Source organism: Carassius gibelio, chromosome B18, assembly GCF_023724105.1.
Source record: "Carassius gibelio isolate Cgi1373 ecotype wild population from Czech Republic chromosome B18, carGib1.2-hapl.c, whole genome shotgun sequence".
NCBI lineage: Eukaryota > Metazoa > Chordata > Actinopteri > Cypriniformes > Cyprinidae > Carassius > Carassius gibelio.
Window position 1 is genome coordinate 32,097,839 of NC_068413.1, and position 21,380 is coordinate 32,119,218.

Genomic DNA, 21,380 nt, shown 5'->3' on the forward strand with positions numbered 1-21,380 from the left:
TTGGTCTTGAGTTGGATTAGGCCAGATTGATGTAATATAGTGAGTTTAATTTAACTACATTAAATCTTTGTTACACTAAATATTAAGTCTGAAAAAAGCATTGTTTTTCATGTATATTCTACATGATTCTTAAATGAAAGAGAACTGAAATGCAAGAGAACATACAGCACAAGTTATTGTTTTAGATATGTTTCTTGATGTGATTGGGCCCTTACTGCATTTTATTTTAAAGGAATCTTACTCATAAAATGTACTGTATCTGTAACTTAATTAAATGTACTGTATCTGTACATTTTCTGTACAGATACAGTGCTATTTAAAAAGGTTTACAGCAGTACACAATATTATTTTACAACCCATTCTCACTCCAAAGGCGTCAAAAACCGAAGCATGGTCAAGCGCCCCTAGCGTCACTTTTATGACGCCAAATGTGCCTCTTGGCGTCGAATATCGAAGCACTACGACCTTCATTGCTTTCAGTGGGAAACTTTTGGCGTCAGAATTCGACACGACGAGGACATGAGATGTTTATCGCTATGAAATCACGTTCAAGAAGTCTCATTCAGCACACATCGCGATACTTGCTATCAGTTCCACAGTTTGGGTGAGTAGTCGTATATACGCTTTTTTAATACCTTTTATAAATGTATTCTGTCTTATTTATTAATCAGATTAGTGCCATATGTTTAATGGCTGTATCATATCGGTCATCCGCGGCTGTCTTTGAGTTTCATTGCGTTTAAATAAATGAACACAGCTGCTAATTAGTGTGATTAAACTATATCTGTCACCTGACGTGCCATAGACCTTCAATCCGTTTTATATTATTATTAATTTCAGGATCAATGATGTAAGTTGTATTTGTAGTAAAATCATGGTAATCACGACTCTTACAATAGTAATAAATGAAATGTGAAGTTAAAACACAGTAAACGGGACATTAGTAACTGTAACTGTAGTTTTACTATGGTATATTAATAATCAATACAACAATACAATAATCACCAAACCAGCTGTTTGTATCACTGTAATGTTAGTGTTTTTATGTGCTTTTATATGACAGATATCACAGTAATCATATGTTCTGTACCATGCTTTTAATACCTTTTAATGTAAATCCCCCCCCAAAAAAAAAAAAATTAAAAAATTAAAAATAAATAATAAAACATGCATTTTTCCATTTTGCAGTTCATTCATATCAGTTTATATTTAAATATATATTTATATATATTTATTATATCTAAATATTTTGCTCACAGATCATTATTAACATTCTGTATATAATTCAATTTTATTTTCTTCCCCTTTTTTTATTTTTTTGTATATTTTTAGCTGAAAAGACGTAAAGGAAGCCCAGTGGTGTTTCTGGAGAGCTATTCCTTCAGAAATGGAGAAGACAGAAAGCTGCGGAGGCAGATATTTGCAGCAGTAAGTCTGTGATAGTTTGTCCCTTTTATCAAACATTCCTGCTGTTATAGATTGTACAGCATTTGTTGTTTCTTAAACTGTTGCACTGTCCAAATACCCACACTTGCCATCTTTGCACTTGACCACTTGATTACTTATTTGACGTCTTTCCTGTATTTGGCCTAGTGTTCAAGTGAGCATGATGACCACAAGTGTGTGTCGAACTTTTCATGACCTGATGACTGTGTTTCCCAATCCTGGTCCTGGAGAACCCCAGCACTGCATGGTTTTGGTGTCTCTCTTATCTGACAAACACACTTTTGAGGTCTTGGAGTCTTCACTGATGAGCTGATGAGTTGAATCAGGTGTGTTTGATCAGGGAGACATCTCAAATGTGCAGTGTTGGGCTTCTCCAGGACCAGGATTGGGAGCCACTGCCTTATGGGACACTTATGTGTTTACAGAGATTTTTAATATCTAATTATCAATATTTCACATACTGTACATTGGACAGCTTTCCGTGACCTCTTGTGAGATCTCGGCAAAAAGTCTGACGATTTATTCCAAAACATGATGCATGATGGGATACACTAAGCTTTGTATAGCGCTCCGGAGCAGTATTGGAGAGGTTTAGTGTGTGTTAAGGACGCTGTGCTTTGGCATTATTAAGACCGGGCAAAGTCTTGTTCACACACTGTCACGTACACACACTCTCGAGTGGCCAAGACTGCAAGTGTGGGTATCTGGACAGGGTCAAAGTCTTAAAAATGATCCCTAAACAGTCGCACATCACAGTCTTAATAATCCAGTTTAACACTTGTATGATATTGTACAAGCCCCAGGACGGTCTCATCTGACACTATCAAAAGAATTCATATGACTATAGCTTGCTATTAATTACTTGCTTTCAATAATGGATGCATTTAACATTTAATTATACAGCATCTTTACAGAGGTGTAATGTACAAGTTGCACGTAATTAATAATATTTCCTTCCTTCTGTCTTACAGGATTTTTTGCAGATAATGCTAGTTCTCCATCATGCACAAGGACTCACCTCGTTAACTCTTTTTCCCCCGCACACACAGAAATGGTCCCTGGATCAGTGATTAGACTTTGCAGTGGTTTGATTTTTGCAGAAGATGTAACTTTGTTTTAATTATAAGCTCATAATGAATACATTACAGAACCAGTGATGAAAACAATAGTTAAACATAGTATTTTTCGTATTGATAAAGCATTTTGTTCTCTTTTTCAAGCTTCATACAGTAAACTTTTTAGACTTTAATTAAGAGTTTTAGTAAAGGAGATATTCATACACAGTCATCCCCTAGCTCCAGTCATGAAGTGAAATCATGATGTTATGTCAAAGCTAGCAGGTGTTTGTTTTCCTGAACACTTTCTCTGTCTTTCATTGTTCAGACAATCAGTGTTTATTTGATGCTGTGCTGATAGAGTTTTATAGATGATATTGCACACTTGACATTTATGTCTTCATGGTGTTTTTTGTGAGTTTGAAACATTTACATTGTGTTGTATAACATTTTGGTCAATTTAATTTTTAAAATAATTTATCTTTTTCCAGTGTTCTCTGAAAGACATACTGTATTTACTGTTTTGTATTTTAATAAAAGCATTTTCATTTGCATACTGAAAATAGTTAATGTTTACAACATAACTGCCTTTTTATTCTTTATGGTGGCAAAAACGAGCTTGGTGACAGAGGATGCAGTGTAGTAATTTGGGCATGTTGTCTTTAAATGAGTTTGACATATCAATAAATAATGGAAGATCCTTACAAAAATATGCATGTTCATTATGCTTTATGTATTTATTTGTTCATTCATTCATTCATTCATTTATAATTTCTGTTTTTATTCCTAGAGTTCAAATGGTAGAGAATGGTAAATCACAGAAACACAAATGTGAACAATTTTAACTTTAAAACACAATGTAATATACAATGTAAATTTTAGAAGCACATCATTTGATTAGTAAATATATTTGTCTTTGGTCAAAAAATAAATAAAAATCTTAAAAATGTGTCTTATATTTAAGACATATTGGGCATGTGCACATCAATATTGCCCAATTTTTTTCAAGTTGAACAACGGAGGAAGGTGAAGACGTTAATAAAACATAATCTAATAAGTAGCAAGCTTAATCTATTGTTAACCGAATCTATCCCTTCAGCCGAAAAACGAAAGACATCGGTCATAAATGGATGAGGAAGTGTGACACCGCTGCTCAGCTTTGATGTCATTGGCTATGAATTTTCAGGACAGTCTGTGGTTGGACTATCTTTTAACCCATATTAAACAGCGCATCATGTTGAAAAGTATGTTTTGCTGCTATCATCACATTAGTAATATATTAAGTCAACAATGAAGTGTTGCTATCTTGAGAAAAATGACATCTTTAGCGAGATCCTATTCCTAACCCTAAGCATAACTTCAATGAACTACAAAAAACAGCCCCCTAGTGTTGCCTTTCCATAGGTAGAACGACGGAGGCTTGTGGGTAATGAAGTTTAAAACTTTTTATTAACGAAACGAAATAAATTATTTATTTTAAGGAAAACTGGACATCTAAATATGTTCATTGTGCAAACCTCCATGATATATTTGAGAGGCAGGCTGAAATGTGGTATTTTACAGTGAGCAATATTTAAAATGCCTTTATGCCAGCTTTCCATTTATTTCTGAAAACTGAGCTCAACATTATTTTATCAGCATAGCATAAGTAATAATCCTGCCCATTTCCTCTTTAGTATGTTAATTGCACTCTGATTTACAGCCATTTGAAATGTACAGTTTTGGGCTCTTCCGGGGGGTGCTACTGGGCCCCTGGGGGTAGAAGGGCAGTAAAACCTACATATATGTATTCTCCTCATCATGGACAACAAACTGAGCTGAGTCACATTTATATCTGACAGTTTTCACAGTCCTCTGTTTTCTAATTCTTACATCATTGCTATTATACCTTTTGACAGGACATTGTGAGGCCATCTGATGAAACATGGAAAAATTAGAAAGAAATGATTTAATAATGAAAATAATAGATTATTTCTTTGATTTTTTAAGTAAATGGCAAGAAATATAATGGATGAACCTGCAACAACTTGCCTTTATCTATTCCCCACTGTAAAGCAGTAATCAAGGACAGTGTATACACATTGTGATACTTCACTATTACACAAGGACAAATTCATGCAGTGCTAAGAATATTAATTTATATATATATATATATATATATATATATATATATATATATATATATATATATATATATATATATATATATATATATATATATATATATATATATATATATATATATAACTAATTAGCAAAAATCAGTGTAAAAATGTCCTCCTCACCCTCACTGTATCTTGCTCCTCAGGTGCTGGACATCAGTAATGTGTGTGCTCTTGGTTTTAATGCATTACTAGATCCACGTTGATCATTCCTGCTACATTCTCAGTTATCCCTCAAGTGTTTGTAACAATAAAGCCCATGGCACCATCTTGTAATGCAGAATAATTAATCTCGTAACTCCCTTTATTTCACAAAAAATTTGCATATTTGTTACTAAAATATAAAAAAATTACTTTCTGGTGTACTGATGTCCCAGATGTTATTAATCCGATCAAAAATGTTTATGTCTTAAATAAAAAATAATCCCAATAATTAATATGTCGTTTTTCCAAGTCTAAAATAAACACATATGAGCCTACCTAGTAAAATTATGTATTTACCAAGAATCTTCAGAACACAATATTCAGCATTTTCATTTTATTGAAGCATAGACTATAAAGTTGATAAAGTAGCATCAAGACAAATAAGATTCAATGAAAATAATTATCATCAAAAATACATTAACCTCATATATAAATCAGTTCTCACAGATGAGTGATGAAATGTCCTTAAAAGTCACACAGTCCCATCCAGTCAACTGTGATACAGATCATGTGATACATATAAGACATGTGATACGGTTTCAGAAAATAATGATTCCCATCATCAGATCTAAACTGGTTTCATCTCCCCATCGTGTTCTTCTTCTCTCGTGTCTGGAAACAGTTTGTGGTTGATATCCAGCACTGATGTGGTGTAGCTTCTCTCAGCCAGAGGATCTCTCAGTCCTAAGATCCCAGACCTGGTCAAAGTGAAACAAGCAATCCAGATGAAGTTGTTTAATGGACAGAGAGTTCAGCTTATGTTCTGTGTGATTTTAGCAGGGTGAGCAACTATGACCCTTGTAGTACTGTACACTTACCATTCTTCAAGCTGCTTTTAGACCTTTTGAGAAGCTTTTTCTCTGAAGAGAATTTACCACATCCTCTTCTTTCAGTCCTTTCAAGAGCATCACTTGATCAAAACCCCTCATATGGCTGATGAGATCATCTGTAAAAATTAAAATACTGCAATAAAAATGTCATTCTGCAAGAATTAAGAAAAAAGTTACAGAGGCAAAGGTCTTGCTCATGAGACTGCATTAGCATGTGTACTTCTCAGAGACTCTAGAATTCATCTATTGTTGCAGTAAATGTGTTTTCTTCCTCTAGAATCTTTCTCCAAAGTTCCTGACTTCTCTCACAAACGTGTTTTAGTCTGTGCAGTGCAAGGCCTGGCTTCGAACCAATCAACTATCAATTCACAATTTATAACATAACATTTAGAAAACAATGAAATAAATGTACATTGGTGTTTATATCAACTAAACCAATTTCATGAGACTTGTCTACTCTTAAAACAGGTGGTGTGTTTTTAAAAACATATTAAAAATGTCCAGTCACACTTTGCTAACATGCTGTAATTGTAATAGTATAAAAAGAAATCAAGGCTGACATGACCAGTTCTGTGAGAGATCATCATAAAATGTTGTATAACACAGCATTGCTTCAACACACACATACCAGAGGACTTCTGTTTGTTTGAGCACAAGATGGCCATCTTCATTTCTCATCCTGAGCAAATCATTTCCTTGGTCTTCCTTCTCTTCTGTGAAACAAGATAATCTCTACTTACTCCTTGTGCAATTAACATTGCTCATTAAACATAATTAAGTTAATTTAAAATAAGATTAAGACCAGAGCATTTGATGAGTAAATGTTGATTAAAAAATATTCTAAACAAATGTACCTGGGAAGAGCTGATCATGGCAAGATTCGCTGAGACTCAGTAATAGCTCTTTTAGTTTTTAGGAAGGTTTGTGAGGGTTGGCTCTTGAGTGAGCTGTTGAGCTTGATATTTCAGACCTGAAAAAGAAGAACAGCATTATCTCAAAAAAATCCTGTAAGACAGAAGGAAGGAAATATTATTAATTACGTGCAACTTGTACATTACACCTCTGTAAAGATGCTGTATAATTAAGCAAGTAAAGCAAGAAAGCAAGTAATTAATAGCAAGCTATAGTCATATGAATTCTTTTGATAGTGTCAGATGAGACCGTCCTGGGGCTTGTACAATATCATACAAGTGTTAAACTGGATTATTAAGACTGTGATGTGCGACTGTGTTTAGGGATCATTTTTAAGACTTTGACCCTGTCCAGATACCCACACTTGCAGTCTTGGCCACTTGAGAGTGTGTGTACGTGACAGTGTGTGAACGAGACTTTGCCCGGTCTTAATAATGCCAAAGCACAGCGTCCTTAACACACACTAAACCTGTGTCCCATAAGGCAGTGGCTCCCAATCCTGGTCCTGGAGAAGCCCAACACTGCACATTTGAGATGTCTCCCTGATCAAACACACCTGATTCAACTCATCAGCTCATCAGTGAAGACTCCAAGACCTCAAAAGTGTGTTTGTCAGATAAGAGAGACACCAAAACCATGCAGTGCTGGGGTTCTCCAGGACCAGGATTGGGAAACACAGTCATCAGGTCATGAAAAGTTCGACACACACTTGTGGTCATCATGCTCACTTGAACACTAGGCCAAATACAGGAAAGACGTCAAATAAGTAATCAAGTGGTCAAGTGCAAAGATGGCAAGTGTGGGTATTTGGACAGTGCAACAGTTTAAGAAACAACAAATGCTGTACAATCTATAACAGCAGGAATGTTTGATAAAAGGGACAAACTATCACAGACTTACTGCTGCAAATATCTGCCTCCGCAGCTTTCTGTCTTCTCCATTTCTGAAGGAATAGCTCTCCAGAAACACCACTGGGCTTCCTTTACGTCTTTTCAGCTAAAAATATACAAAAAAATAAAAAAAGGGGAAGAAAATAAAATTGAATTATATACAGAATGTTAATAATGATCTGTGAGCAAAATATTTAGATATAATAAATATATATAAATATATATTTAAATATAAACTGATATGAATGAACTGCAAAATGGAAAAATGCATGTTTTATTATTTATTTTTAATTTTTTAATTTTTTTTTTTTGGGGGGGGGATTTACATTAAAAGGTATTAAAAGCATGGTACAGAACATATGATTACTGTGATATCTGTCATATAAAAGCACATAAAAACACTAACATTACAGTGATACAAACAGCTGATTTGGTGATTATTGTATTGTTGTATTGATTATTAATATACCATAGTAAAACTACAGTTACAGTTACTAATGTCCTGTTTACTGTTTTAACTTCACATTTCATTTATTACTATTGTAAGAGTCGTGATTACCATGATTTTACTACAAATACAACTTACATCATTGATCCTGAAATTAATAATAATATAAAACGGATTGAAGGTCTATGGCACGTCAGGTGACAGATATAGTTTAATCACACTAATTAGCAGCTGTGTTCATTTATTTAAACGCAATGAAACTCAAAGACAGCCGCGGATGACCGATATGATACAGCCATTAAACATATGGCACTAATCTGATTAATAAATAAGACAGAATACATTTATAAAAGGCATTAAAAGAGCGTATATACGACTACTCACCCAAACTGTGGAACTGATAGCAAGTATCGCGATGTGTGCTGAATGAGACTTCTTGAACGTGATTTCATAACGATAAACATCTCATGTCCTCGTCGTGTCGAATTCTGACGCCAAAAGTTTCCCACTGAAAGCAATGAAGGTCGTAGTGCTTCGATATTCGACGCCGAGAGGCACATTTGGCGTCATAAAAGTGACGCTAGGGGCGCTTGACCATGCTTCGGTTTTTGACGCCTTTGGAGTGAGAATGGGTTGTATTTTACCACAGATCCATGGGCGGATTGGGCATCTGGCAATTCTAGCAAAATTCACAAATTGTCTCGTTGGGCTGCTGTACAACGTGGGCCGGCCCATTTCATAAATATATATAAATGAACTATAGTAAATGTACTTAGCCCAAGCAAAAAGCCTGCGTGGGCCACTTGAGTCAAAAACTGTAATTAATTTAGCGTGCTTTGGCTCAGTGCAGTGGCTCAAAAGCACTCGTCAATGTCAAAATGTTTGAAATATCCAATCAAAGGGAAGAAGGGGGGATTTACTGTTAACAGAGGTGAGCTGCGCGGCACTTAAATGCGAGCTGAGGTAAGGTAAGTAGCTAAATACGATGCAAAAATTCTGCAATATTTGTAGGCCAAATATATCATTAATATATTGATAATATGTTGGCCTAAAGTATCATTCTCAAACTTACTCTTGAACATTGTAAATCAGAAGTCTTTCACTTTCAAGTGCCGTGATTAGGAAATTTATATTAGGCTACAATAAAAAAATTATTTGCTATTTCACATGCATTATTTTTACATACACTGGCGGTCAAATGTTTGAAATCATTACGATTATTTATTTATTGATTGTGATCAAAAATACAGTAAAAATAATAATATGAAATATTGAAGTTAAAAATAGTTTTTCTGTTACAGATATTTTGAAATGTAATTTATCTCTGTGATTAAAGCTGAATTTTCATCATCATTACATCAGTCTTCAGTATCACATGGTTCTTCAGAAATGATTCTAATATGTTGTTTTGCTGCTTTTACTGCCAGAAGCCGGCCGGTGGGCTCCTCCCTCAACACCCTCAATGACGGTGCAGCGAAGGGGTATTCGGGAATCCCGTCGGTGGTGCGGGCGGCAGCTGCAAAATTGTGTCCTAATTCCACCTCCTCCTGACGTGGAGACCCGGTGCTTCCTTCCCAGGCCTGTAGGCACTCATCTAGTCTGACCGGCAGTGTCTATGCGGCTTGCGGTGAAGCTGCTTCCACCTTACACGCCATGGCGTTACTGCAGGTGCACCAGGCTAAGGCACTGAAGGACCTGCACGAGGGTGGTCACGATTCAGCGCTTCTGGAAGAACTCTGAACCGCCACTGACCTTGTGCTTTGAGCGACAGAGGTCACCGCGAGTTCACTGGGTCGTGCAATGTCCACATTAGTGGTCCAGGGGCGCCATCTTTGGCTGGGTCTGGCAGACATGAGGGACATCGACAAGGTCCAGGTTCTCAATGCCCCTGTGTCCCAGACTGGCCTCTTCGGCGACCCAGTCGAGAGCTTTGCCCAGCATTTCTCGGATGCCCAGAGGCAGTCTGAGGTGATCCAACACATCCTGCACCGGTGGGCAGCTGCTGCCTCCACTCGCCCACTGGCCGCAGTGCCCCAGCCTGCTCGTCACCGAGGGCAGCCCCCTGCATCCGCCCCCGCTCACGCGACACATCTTCAGCAGCCTCCAAGTGGTGCCGTAGAGCTGGGTGCAGGCAGGCTGCCCCTCCCGTCCTGGCCCCCATCAAACCTGGCAGTGAGCAGTAGAGAAAGAGGCCCCAGGATGGATGACCCAAAGAGAGGTAGCTGCTTTCTGGGGGATGGTGAAGGCAATTCTCCCACCCCTGGAGGAGGGCCAGGCGGAGAATCTGGAAATCTCGACGGGAGAGCAATTTTATCCCTCTCTGGGTCCCAGGAGGGCACGGAGAGTTGCGAATGGTTCGGAGCCGCTCAGGTAGACCTGTTTGCTTCTCCAGAGACCTCTCACTGCCAGTTGTTCTACTCCCTGATCGATGGAACTCTCGGCATGTACACACTGGCACACAACTGGCCGTGGGACCTACGCAATTATGCATTTCTCCCAGTGAGCCTTCTCGCACAGACACTGTGCAAAGTCCGGGAGGACAAGGAGCAAGTCTTTCTAGTAGCGCCTTATTGGCCCACGCGGACCTGGTTCCCTGAACTAGTGTTCCTCGTGACAGCCCCTCCTTGGCCAATTCCTCTGAGGAAGAATCTACTGACTCAGAGATGGGGCACCATTTGGCACCGGCATCCAGAACTTTGGAAATTTCATGTCTGGTCCCTGGACGGGATGCGGAGGTTCTAGTTGACCTACCCCAAGAGGTAGTGAACACCATCACTTCGGCAAGAGCACCGTCTACGAGACACGCTTATGCCTTGAAGTGGAACCTGTTCGTTGAGTGGTGTTCTTCTCGCCGAGAAGACCCCCAAAGATGCCCGATTGCAGTCATGCTGTCCTTTTTGCAGCAAGGGCTGGAACGAAAGCTGTCTCCCTCCACCCTCAAAGTCCAGGTTGCTGCTATTGCTGCATACCATGACCCCGTGAATGGGAAGTCTTTGGGTAAGCATGACCTCATTGTCAGGTTCCTTAGAGGGGCCAGGAGGTTAAATCCTTCCCGGCCCCCCTCTATACCCTCTTGGGACCTGACTCTAGTGCTAAATCACTAAATCACTACAGCAGGGCCCATTTGAGACTTTGCAAGCAGTTGAGCTAAAAGTTTCTTTGCATTGAAAACTCTGCTCTTGCTTGCACTGGCCTCCATCAAGAGGGGGAACCTGCATGCATTTTCTGTCGACGATTTGTGCCTATTTTTTCGGGCTGGCTGACTTCCAGGTTATCTTAAGCCCCCTGCCTGGCTACGTGCCCAAGGTTCAAACTACACCCTTCAAAGACCAAGTGGTGTCTCGGCTCCTCAGCCAAAACCTGGTATGCATTGCACCTGCTGCCTTCTTATACTCACGCAGTGATCAACGGCAGCTGGATGCAATAATTGCATGCCAATGTGCATTGGCTCCTTTAGTTTACACTCGAAGTAGATTGGTCTATCCAAGCGATATCCCATATTTGTCAGTCACCGACATGGCGACTCCGTACCCTCCTTCAGGGAACAAGGGTTACCATACGTAACCGAGACGTTACCTGTTCTGAATTCACTGTCAACCACAGCGTTTTTGGATTTCTGCTTTATAAAGTCATACAATAAAATTGTGTGAGGAACAACATTCAGTCAGTACATATGATACTGAACAATACTCCAAATTTAATACAATTAAGACAATACTCTGATTAAGAATCTGCCATGGAAACAGGGATTTTAGATTACCTTAATCCGGCTCAAATCATAATCGAAGTAAACACTAATCAAATTAAGACATGTGGAGTATTCCTAACTTAGTCGCATTATTGAAGTGCAATACACACCTTAAAGGGTTGGTTCACCCAAAAATGAAAATTATGTCATTAATAACTTACCCTCATGTCGTTCCAAACCAGTAAGACCTCCATTTATCTTTGGGACACAGTTTAAGATATTTTAGATTTAGTCCGAGAGCTCTCAGTCCCTCCATTGAAACAGTGTGTATGGTATACAGTCAATGTCTAGAAAGGTAAGAAAAACATCATCAAAGTAGTCCATGTGACATCAGAGGGTCAGTTAGATTTTTTTGAAGCATCGAAAATACATTTTGGTATAAAAATAGCAAAAACTACGACTTTATTCAGCATTATCTTCTCTTTCGTGTCTGTTGTGAGAGAGTTCAAAACAAAGCAGTTTGTCATATCCGGTTCGCGAACAAATCATTCGATGTAACCAGATCTTTTTGAACCAGTTAGAAAAATCGAACTGAATCGTTTTAAACGGTTCGATCTCCAATACGCATTAATCCACAAATGACTTAACCTGTTAACTTTTTTAATGTGGCTTACACTCACTTTGAGTTCAAACAAACTAATATCCCGGAGTAATTCATGTACTCAAAGAGTACACTGACTGAACTGCTGTGAAGAGAGAACTGAAGATGAACACTGAGCCGAGCCAGATAATGACTCATTCACGAGTCAAGAACCGTTTCTGTCAGACGTGTCCGATTTGAGAACTGATGATACTGTGCATGTGTGATTCAGCGTGAAACAGACTGACACACAGAGTGTCTGAACCGAAGTTCAGAGTTTTCTTCAACCGGTTTATTGAATCGAACTGTCCGAAAGAACTACTGGTGATCCGAAAACCGATGCAACCAGTTCTTGACTCGTGAACGAGTCATTATCTGGCTCGTCTCGGTGTTCTTCTTCAGTTCAGTCAGTGTACTCTTTGAGTACATGAATTACTCCGGGATATTGGTTTGTTTGAACTCAGAGGGAGTGTCAGCAAAGTTAACAGCTTAAGTCATTTGTGGATTAATGCGTATTGGATACGAGAACCGTTTTAAATTATTCAGTTCTATTTGGTGAACTGGTTCAAAAAGATCCGGTTACATCGAATGATTCATTCGTGAACCGGATATGACAAGCTGCTTTGTTTTGAACTCTCTCACAACAGACACAGAAGAGAAGACAATGTTGAATAAAGTCGTAGTTTTTGCTATTTTTAGACCAAAATGTATTTTTGATGCTTCAAAATATTCTAACTGACCCTCTGATGTCACATGGACTACTTTGATGATGTTTTTCTTACCTTTCTGGACATGGACAGTATACCGTACACACAGTTTCAATGGAGCTCTCGGACTAAATCTAAAATATCTGAAACTTTGTTCCGAAGATAAATGGAGGTATTACTGGGTTGGAACGACATGAGGGTGAGTTATTAATGACATCATTTTCATTTTTGGGTGAACTAATGCTTTAATCACACTATTACCATCGTTTAGGACTTTTCGCTACATTTTGTAAAAGTATACACAAACGGCAGTGATCAACAGTTTGACGGCAAACAAAAGAATGGCTTCAACAATGCATTTTTACTTTGCATGTGTAGCATGATAAATAATTAACTGCACTTGAAGCTTTCAGTAAAAAAAATAAATAAAAATGAAACACCCAAACTAAAGATCCACGAACTAAAAACATGTCAAATGGGAACATGAAAGGAATATCCTAAAAGCAGCTTATATTAACACTTTAATTGTATTATTGTCTTATTCAGAATAAGGCAAATAATTAGATCACTGATGTCCATATAAACATAGTCATTGTTATTCTTTATTACCTAGAAACCTTTATTCTTGAATGAATCAGCTATTTAGATGAAGTAATCTGACCAAATAACTCTTTACTGTAACTCTTTTTTAGTTTCATATTGTGAGATTATGATCTGATTTTTCAAAATTAATTTCATTTTTCAATATTTATATATTAAAAAAATATATAAGTTACACTATCAAAATATTTCTTTTAAAAGCTGCTTTATTGAAAATCTTTTCTCATCAACCACAATATTGACTTTATCTTTTGCAGGGTAATTTCTCAGCCAAAATGTTAATTAATTAATCGGCACATCATGTAATTTATTAGCGTAAAAAAATATATATTTACTTGACAGCCCTACTAAAAACATGTACAGCAGCATTAGCTGATGCTGGAAAAATTGAAGTTGTGCTGACCAGGTAAAACCACTTAAGAACAGGAGCTGGTGCACTTACTACAAGCCTATCATTTACTAGCAACCTGCTGACAGCCTCAGGGTTATTAATAGTTCTTGCCGAAATGAAAGTAAACATAACCTTGCCTTGGAGGAACTGTCTGTCTTCTTTAATGTGTCAGGTAATAATGGCCGTACTTAGTTCCCTCACAAAGATAAATTGGCGCAGGCAAAGAGCGCTAGGCAACTCTACCATTCTCCTCTGGCTAAATGAAAAACTCATCCCAAGGGAAGAAATAGTTTAAAACATCTTAGGGAAGCACTGTTCAGCTGTATTAATCAGCAGAACCGCACCATTAAAAATGAGCTGTTTAGATAAATCAATTAGGTAAAGAATGGCAATGCTTCTCCATTTCCGCAAGATTGGTAAGCAATTATATCACACTAGTGGCATTGTATAATGTTGGCTTGTGGCTAGATATTCCAAATAGCGTTTATTTGAAAGTTTATTCTAGTGTCTTGCCCCATTTTAAAATAAATTACAGATAAACATGATTTTTGGTTGCATTTAAAAAACAAAATGTATTTTATTTTTTTTACAGAAAAAAAATTAATAAAGGGACAGTAAAAAAAATTATACATTTACTTGGAACACACAAGAAGAGAAGATGCTATATTGTTAATACAATGATTCAATGGGATCCACTGTTGTTTCTCATCTCAGTAATTTTCATCATGGACAAAACATTCTCAAAATTATCTTAGTTGTGTTTTACAGAAGAAAGAAAGTTATATAGTTTGGGGGGTAAACAATGACATAATTTACATTTTTGGGTGAACTATCCCTCATTTTTGAAGCAAGATATATTTACTCAAGAAGCATCTCTTTAATGCAAGTGTAGTTTATCTTACTGTGTAGGCAGACTTGTTTGAAGTATGAGACAAAAGATACGAAGACAAAATACTCATCAATGGCATGCAGCAGTGAATGCTCTATACCCAAGCCATTTGAGAGACTGTTTGCGGGAACTGGATAATTAATATAAACCCTGCTATAAATTCCCTTGTCATTTGATGTGTAGGGTAAAGCTTACATAATTAAACGTTGGGAATATCTATGAAAAGTCAGCAAATTGCTTTTTCAAACTAAAAACTGCTGTTGCTGCCAGATCACAATTATCAAAAAATCAAAATGTATTTGATGCAAACAACTAAAATAAATCAAATAAACAAAAAAATCATATACATACAGTTTCTTGCACATACCAATCGTTTCTCTTCATAAGACCTAAGCCACAGGTGCTTCATTTTCCTTTTACTGCATATACATTTTCTTGACTCTAAAGTGCTGGTATCCGCTGACCTGCAGTTATAAATCATCATGGGCCATGGTTCCAACAAATAGTCTTCTTTACTGGTAAATTAAAAAAAACAAAAAGGTAAACTAACAGCATATTTTCAATTTTGGTAAACTTTGGGCCGGTTCATCACACAAAGCTGTTTTATTGCTTTTTTTTATTGTACTATTTTGTTATGTTTTCCTTTGTTGAATTTTATTGAGGTTTTCAAAAGATCCATGAACATTCTTTAAAAATGTATCATTTTGCACACCACACAAAAAATAACATCATATGGGTTTGAAGCAAATCATGACTGAATTTTATCCCTTTAGGTGTTTCCAATTTTGGAGAAGCCGTCATTAAGGGGTTTTGTGTTCTGTTGAACATTGTCTCAGAGACTGTATGAATGGCAATTTAAAGCTGCACAGAGCAGAGAAGGGTTGATGGCTGGGAATTAATGCCTGTACTTTGAAAGCAGGTCTGCTCTTTCTGATGAAATCAGTGTTCTTTACAAAGCGCCTGGGAAATGGATTTTTCCACAGGTGCCAATAGCTTCTCTAAATGGCCACATGCTCTAATATGTCTTGATGATTGACCATTTTCCTGAACACTCTGGGGGAGAGTTGCAGGGAATATAAGCATCAAGACTGTGTGATGGAGGTGCTGAGTCTGTAGAGGTGCTTTTATAAAAGTCAAGGGAGTACATGTGCACTTAATGTGTGATGGTACTTCAACTTATTTCTGACTTTGAGAATTTAACACAAACTAATTATTTCTTACCTGTGAAGAGAGATGCTTTTGTTCTGTATACATCAGCGTCTATGTTGTTAGTCCTCACTATAAGCTTCACTTGGTTTATGTTCTATACACAGGTGCTTTATTTTTCTTTTGAAAGAGATATTACAGTATTTTGAGAACTATATTGTAAATTATTTGAATATAGATCACTCAAATGCATGTTCAAATAACATGATGATTTTATGTTGGCAGGATTCAGTCGGGGTCATATCTCAGCACTGGTTGGTTCACACTCATTCTGGCCATGGACATGTGCAAGGAGATCCGAGTCTACGGCATGATCAATGACACATACTGCAAGTAAGACTGACATGCAATCTATTACTTGACAATGGGCTTTAAAGTGCCTCACCTGTTTCCAGAGTGAAAAAGGACAGCTGAGCTGATACAGAGCAGTGCTGTGGGCTTCTTTTAAACATTGTCCATCCTGCCATAATACAGACATACACGCAAATATATTTGCTTCAGAATTTTTCTCTAGTTATCATTTTAGACCATGTATTGACGCAATATGTTTTAGCATACAACACCAAAAAAAAAAATGTGTCTGAACACAATAGCAGTATGATTTGCTGCATGATAGGAGTAGCACTATAATCAGTTCCATTTAGTGATCAGGTATTTCTTTTATATTTGGTTCATTAATTTGAAAATAAATTCAGTAGTGTCTCGTTTTGAAGGCTGCATACTCCGGAGGTTGCATTTGTCAGTCGCATACATCATTGAAGCTGTCTCGTTTTAGAAATGTAACCATTACATTCCAAAGAAAGAAATTACAGTAATGTATTCCTCAAAATTACAGTTTGTTTTACAATAATTACTTTTCTGAAAGGGCACATCTTGGATGAAGTACGCAGCCAACAATTGTGACCTTCTGAGGGCACAGGCTATGAATGAAACATTACAAAAACATTACAAAAGTGACACCTTTTAGAATTTTAAGATCAGGTTAAATTTAAAGGGGTCATATTATGTTTTTTTTTAAAGATAATTATTTGGTGTATTTGGTGTAACAGAATATGTTGCCATGCTTCAATGCAAAAAAAAAAAAAAAACACTGTACATTATAGTAGGTCCTCTATGCCCTGCCTCTCTCAAACGCGTCATTTTCTACAAAGTTCCTCCTTCTGACAAGCGCAGTCTGCTCTGATTGGCCAACTGATCCAGTCCGTTGTGATTGGCTGAATACTGCAAGCACTCGTCGGAAATGTAATTCCCCATTCCATAATCGTGAGCATCTTCTTTCAAAATAAATGTAATAATTAATAATGTAATAATGTCCTTAGTTTTACCATAAGTTCAAGACTGAAAGGGGAACAGAGTGGAGTTACAGACACAGTGATGAAGCTCTTATGTGTTTGCAGTACACAAGCCACTTGACTCTCTCTCTCTCTCTCTCTCTCTCTCTCTCTCACACACACACACTCACACACACACACACGCATGCGTGTACACACACACACGCAATGCAAAACTCTGCATTGGGACATTCAATAGCAAATACTTAAACTAATAACAAAAAATACTTCCAGTAGCAGATTCAGAAACGCCAGATTGTCGTAGCAAAGTCAGAATTACCTCCTCTCCTAGGTTCATGAAACGGTCGTCCATAAAATGCATTACTGTTTTGTTGTAAGTAATCGTAAAGATTCCTAAATGCATCTACTTTTGGAATACCAAATAAAATGTTTTTACTTTCACCTAGATACACACAGCATCTCCCTGACATGGCTGCTTCAACATTAACTGTGGTTGCTGAAACCAAGCCTTTTTTCTTTGCGTGAACATTTGGGCGGCATTACACAAATATTTCTACATAGTGACATAGACATGTGGGGGCGTGTTTGAATGAGCCATTTTAGGGGGGCATGGCAAAGTCTTAACTTTGATAAAGAATATCTCTTTGGATTTGAGACTTTAGTCTTTGTATCCTTACAGATCTTCTTTATGCACCAAGAGCTTGTAACACCTCAAAGAGAAAGTAAAAAATGTAAATGCATTATATGACCCCTTTAACTTATTTTGTCTTCTTGGACATCTACCAAGTATGGGAAACTATCATCTGTAGCCTCTGAAGGGCAGTACTAAATGAAAAATATGATATTTAGACAAAATAAGAAAAAAGTACACATCTCCATTACCGATATATAGTTTTGCCAATATTTTCGGCTGATATGAGCCTGTCGCCGATATATATCGGAATCGGCAAATATGCTGTCGATATGCAATTTTTTTTTTTTTACAGAACATATAATGCAGATAAAATGCTTGAAATTGTGTAATTAGTTTGTCCAGCAGAGCATGCTCCATAGTTTGCTACTGGAGACCTGTATGAATCGCTTTAAAGCTTAAGTTTAAGCTTAAGTTTAAGTTTAAAGCTTTATAGAAAACCATTGAAACTTTGAATGGTCATATCCCCGTAACAGCACAGTCATTCCGAACCAAAGTCGGGATCCCTTCAGCTTGAGGAACCCTCTCGAATGCGAATTGAGTTTATATCTAGAGGCCCTCTTTTGAATGAGACCTACCCTGCGTCGATAGGCTCCGGGTTCGGGAGTTGCGGGTGGTTAAATTTGTGGTCCGGCGCCGACTGAACGATCCCTTTATGTACACATTAAATTCAAAGAGCATTAAAATGCGCGAGACGTGAATTTATATTGTATTTATTTACAGAGGTATTTTATATCACACTTCACTTCACTTTTTTTTAACAAAGTCACAAAGTAATTACTTATTCAAACAAAGTGCCTACTCATAGTGTAGGCAGTTTCAAAAGCTGTTGAATGCTTGAATCTGATTAGTTAAAAGAATGTTCAACCAATCGGAGGTGTTTAAATATTTTCATATGGCTAAAGTTGTTCCTGGCAGGTATTGACCACATTACATATCCATATCACTTCAGTGTACTGTATGGCCATATACACATTTTTTCAAAGGTCTTTACAGCCTAAAATATTTAGGGGCCCACAACCAGTCTTCGTTACTGTCCACCACTGACCATACTGAATGTTTAAAAATAACTGTTAATTTGGTTAATTTCCATAGTTATTTTATCAGAATAAAATGTTTAGACAGATCATGGTGTAAGGTTTTTCTAGATTCGTTAAATTAACAGTATTAAGATTAATAATGTAGATTAAATATTGATTTAAGTTAAAGTATATTTTGATGGGGATATAATAACAAATATTGACCTGGTCAAGTGGTTAGTATTTAGCTGATTACACCTGAAACAATCTTTTCAATAGAACTATTGTTTCATTTTCTTTTATTTTTTAAGGAGGAAAGCAAAATAATTTTCAAAAAAAAAAAAAATTGGCTTGTTTGTTGTCTGGTGTTCTATGCATGTCTCTGGACACTGTGTATTAATAGTTAACTGGTAGCATATAAACCCCTTTACCAAGAATCTCACACCATGGTTCCATTTTAATGATAGTGTCCTTAAGAACCTCATGTCCAGCCCCCATCCCACTGCAGATAGACATAGGCAATAAGTGCACTGATGTGATTAGTGTGTCTGTAAAGTAGCTATTATAATCTGTTTTCCCAGCCATTTATTCATTCTGCTCTCCCTTTCAAAACAATGAGCAATTTTAATTTCACAGCAACTCCCAGTCACCTGTAAAGACTGGCAAATGAGAAAACAGTGTCTACAACAAAGTCATTTTGATGAAAGGCGGTTCAGCTGGGAAGTATCTATTTTAGCATAATGTGCTGAGATGTTGTTGAAATTGACCTCGCTGGATCTCTTGTAATTAAAATTCAACAGGTGCTACTGGGAGAGAAAAATTTAATCTATTTGTGAGGGGGAAAAATGCCTTCTGAGCTTCCATTTCTCCAAAGGAATGCTCTTTAGGGACTCAGAGCACTCAGTCTTTGAATAAAAAGTATCAATGGGTTAAAGCTCTAACACCTTCAAAACTGCTACAGGCTTCCCAGTCTTTATTGTGCACAATTCATCTGTGCATTACTGAGGAAAAAATCATCCTAGTTTTTCTGTTGTTGTTTTTTTCTTCTCTTTCACTCAGAAATATGTAATGTTGAAATGAAATACATTGCAATAGCCTTTTGAAATATACTGAAATTGGCACCTTATGGCATGATTTATTGTGATGGAATAAAAAAGTAACATTTATTTATTTTTACATTTTAGATCAGAAGGCTACAGGAAGGTGCCGTACCACTACTATGAAGCAGGAAGTCGCGACGAATGTGCCGAATACCTCTTGCATGAGAGCGCCCCTTATGGTGGCCACCGGTTCATCACAGAGAAGGCTGTTTTTGCAAAGTGGGCTAAGACGCACCCTATCAAGTTTTTAAACCCCGAGTGGCAGCTGTCATGACCAGGACTCCCATTCATTCAGAATATCCCTTGATACTACAGCTCTATTGGCTTGTCCCTCCTGCATTGTAAAGTAATACTCACAATGGCTAAACAAATCATTCCAAATGCAATTTCAAATGGAAGTTGTCTAGATTTCAAACAGTGAAGTTAGAATCCTGTCGTGACCACGAGGAGAGGTTTCTAATGAGACTTGTGTTGATCCTGGTGTGATCAAATAGTGGATTTTGCATGGTCTATTTTATTCTCATCTGGATAATCAAGTAGTGTATGTTTTCCAGACGCACACGTATTGCAGAATAGATCTACAAAGAACGTCACATCCTTGCTTTAGCTTTTATTACCTTGAAGGGGCTCACTTTAGGGCTGGTTGATATACCAAATTATTTATAAAGTTATATTTCAGTATTTTTCAGCTTTTTGATTATATTTTCTATATATTTTTATTTATATATTTGCTCTTAAATGGGTTCACATTTTTGCATTTAAAGACACAATGAAAGTTGAATGAAAAAAGTGCAAAGTTTAGATAATTTTTTTTAAAGTTACACTTTTTTTTAGACTGCTTTTTCACTTAGAAACGATTTCAACTAAACATCCATTGTAGCCCCTTAGATTTAAAAGGATCTAATGAAGTTTAGACTTTAGTAATGCTACTAAATCAGATAAAACATTTCTGTTGAAACATTCTCATACACGAGTTTGACAGTCTTTAGAAAAATAAAAAATTAATAGCCAAATCAGAATCACATTATCTAACTGCTGCTTATTTTTATATTTCCTGCATCATAATTGTGCAAATTTGATATATCTTCCAGCCCTAGTTTCATATATATTATTATTTTATGCTTATTTTTATTACCATATTATGGTTATTCTTGTCTCATAGACAAGCACTGAACTGAAACAGATCTTAGGAAAACAGTCTCTGTCAAAA

The 21,380-nt window shown here is 37.0% G+C and overlaps 2 long non-coding RNA genes across 2 annotated transcripts in view; one reads left to right on the forward strand and one right to left on the reverse strand.

Moving 5' to 3' along the window:
* Nucleotides 1–358: 358 nt before the first annotated feature.
* Nucleotides 359–21,380, forward strand: part of LOC127977625 (uncharacterized) — a 91,775-nt gene continuing 70,753 nt past the window's right edge. The window contains exons 1-2 of the long non-coding RNA XR_008158271.1: nucleotides 359–604; nucleotides 1,333–1,428. This is a non-coding gene — a long non-coding RNA (uncharacterized LOC127977625). The remainder of the gene's footprint in view (nucleotides 605–1,332; nucleotides 1,429–21,380) is intronic.
* Nucleotides 4,800–21,380, reverse strand: part of LOC127977626 (uncharacterized) — a 91,737-nt gene continuing 75,156 nt past the window's right edge. The window contains exons 3-6 of the long non-coding RNA XR_008158272.1: nucleotides 6,552–6,667; nucleotides 6,326–6,410; nucleotides 5,686–5,813; nucleotides 4,800–5,565 (exon numbers count right to left, since the gene is read on the reverse strand). This is a non-coding gene — a long non-coding RNA (uncharacterized LOC127977626). The remainder of the gene's footprint in view (nucleotides 5,566–5,685; nucleotides 5,814–6,325; nucleotides 6,411–6,551; nucleotides 6,668–21,380) is intronic.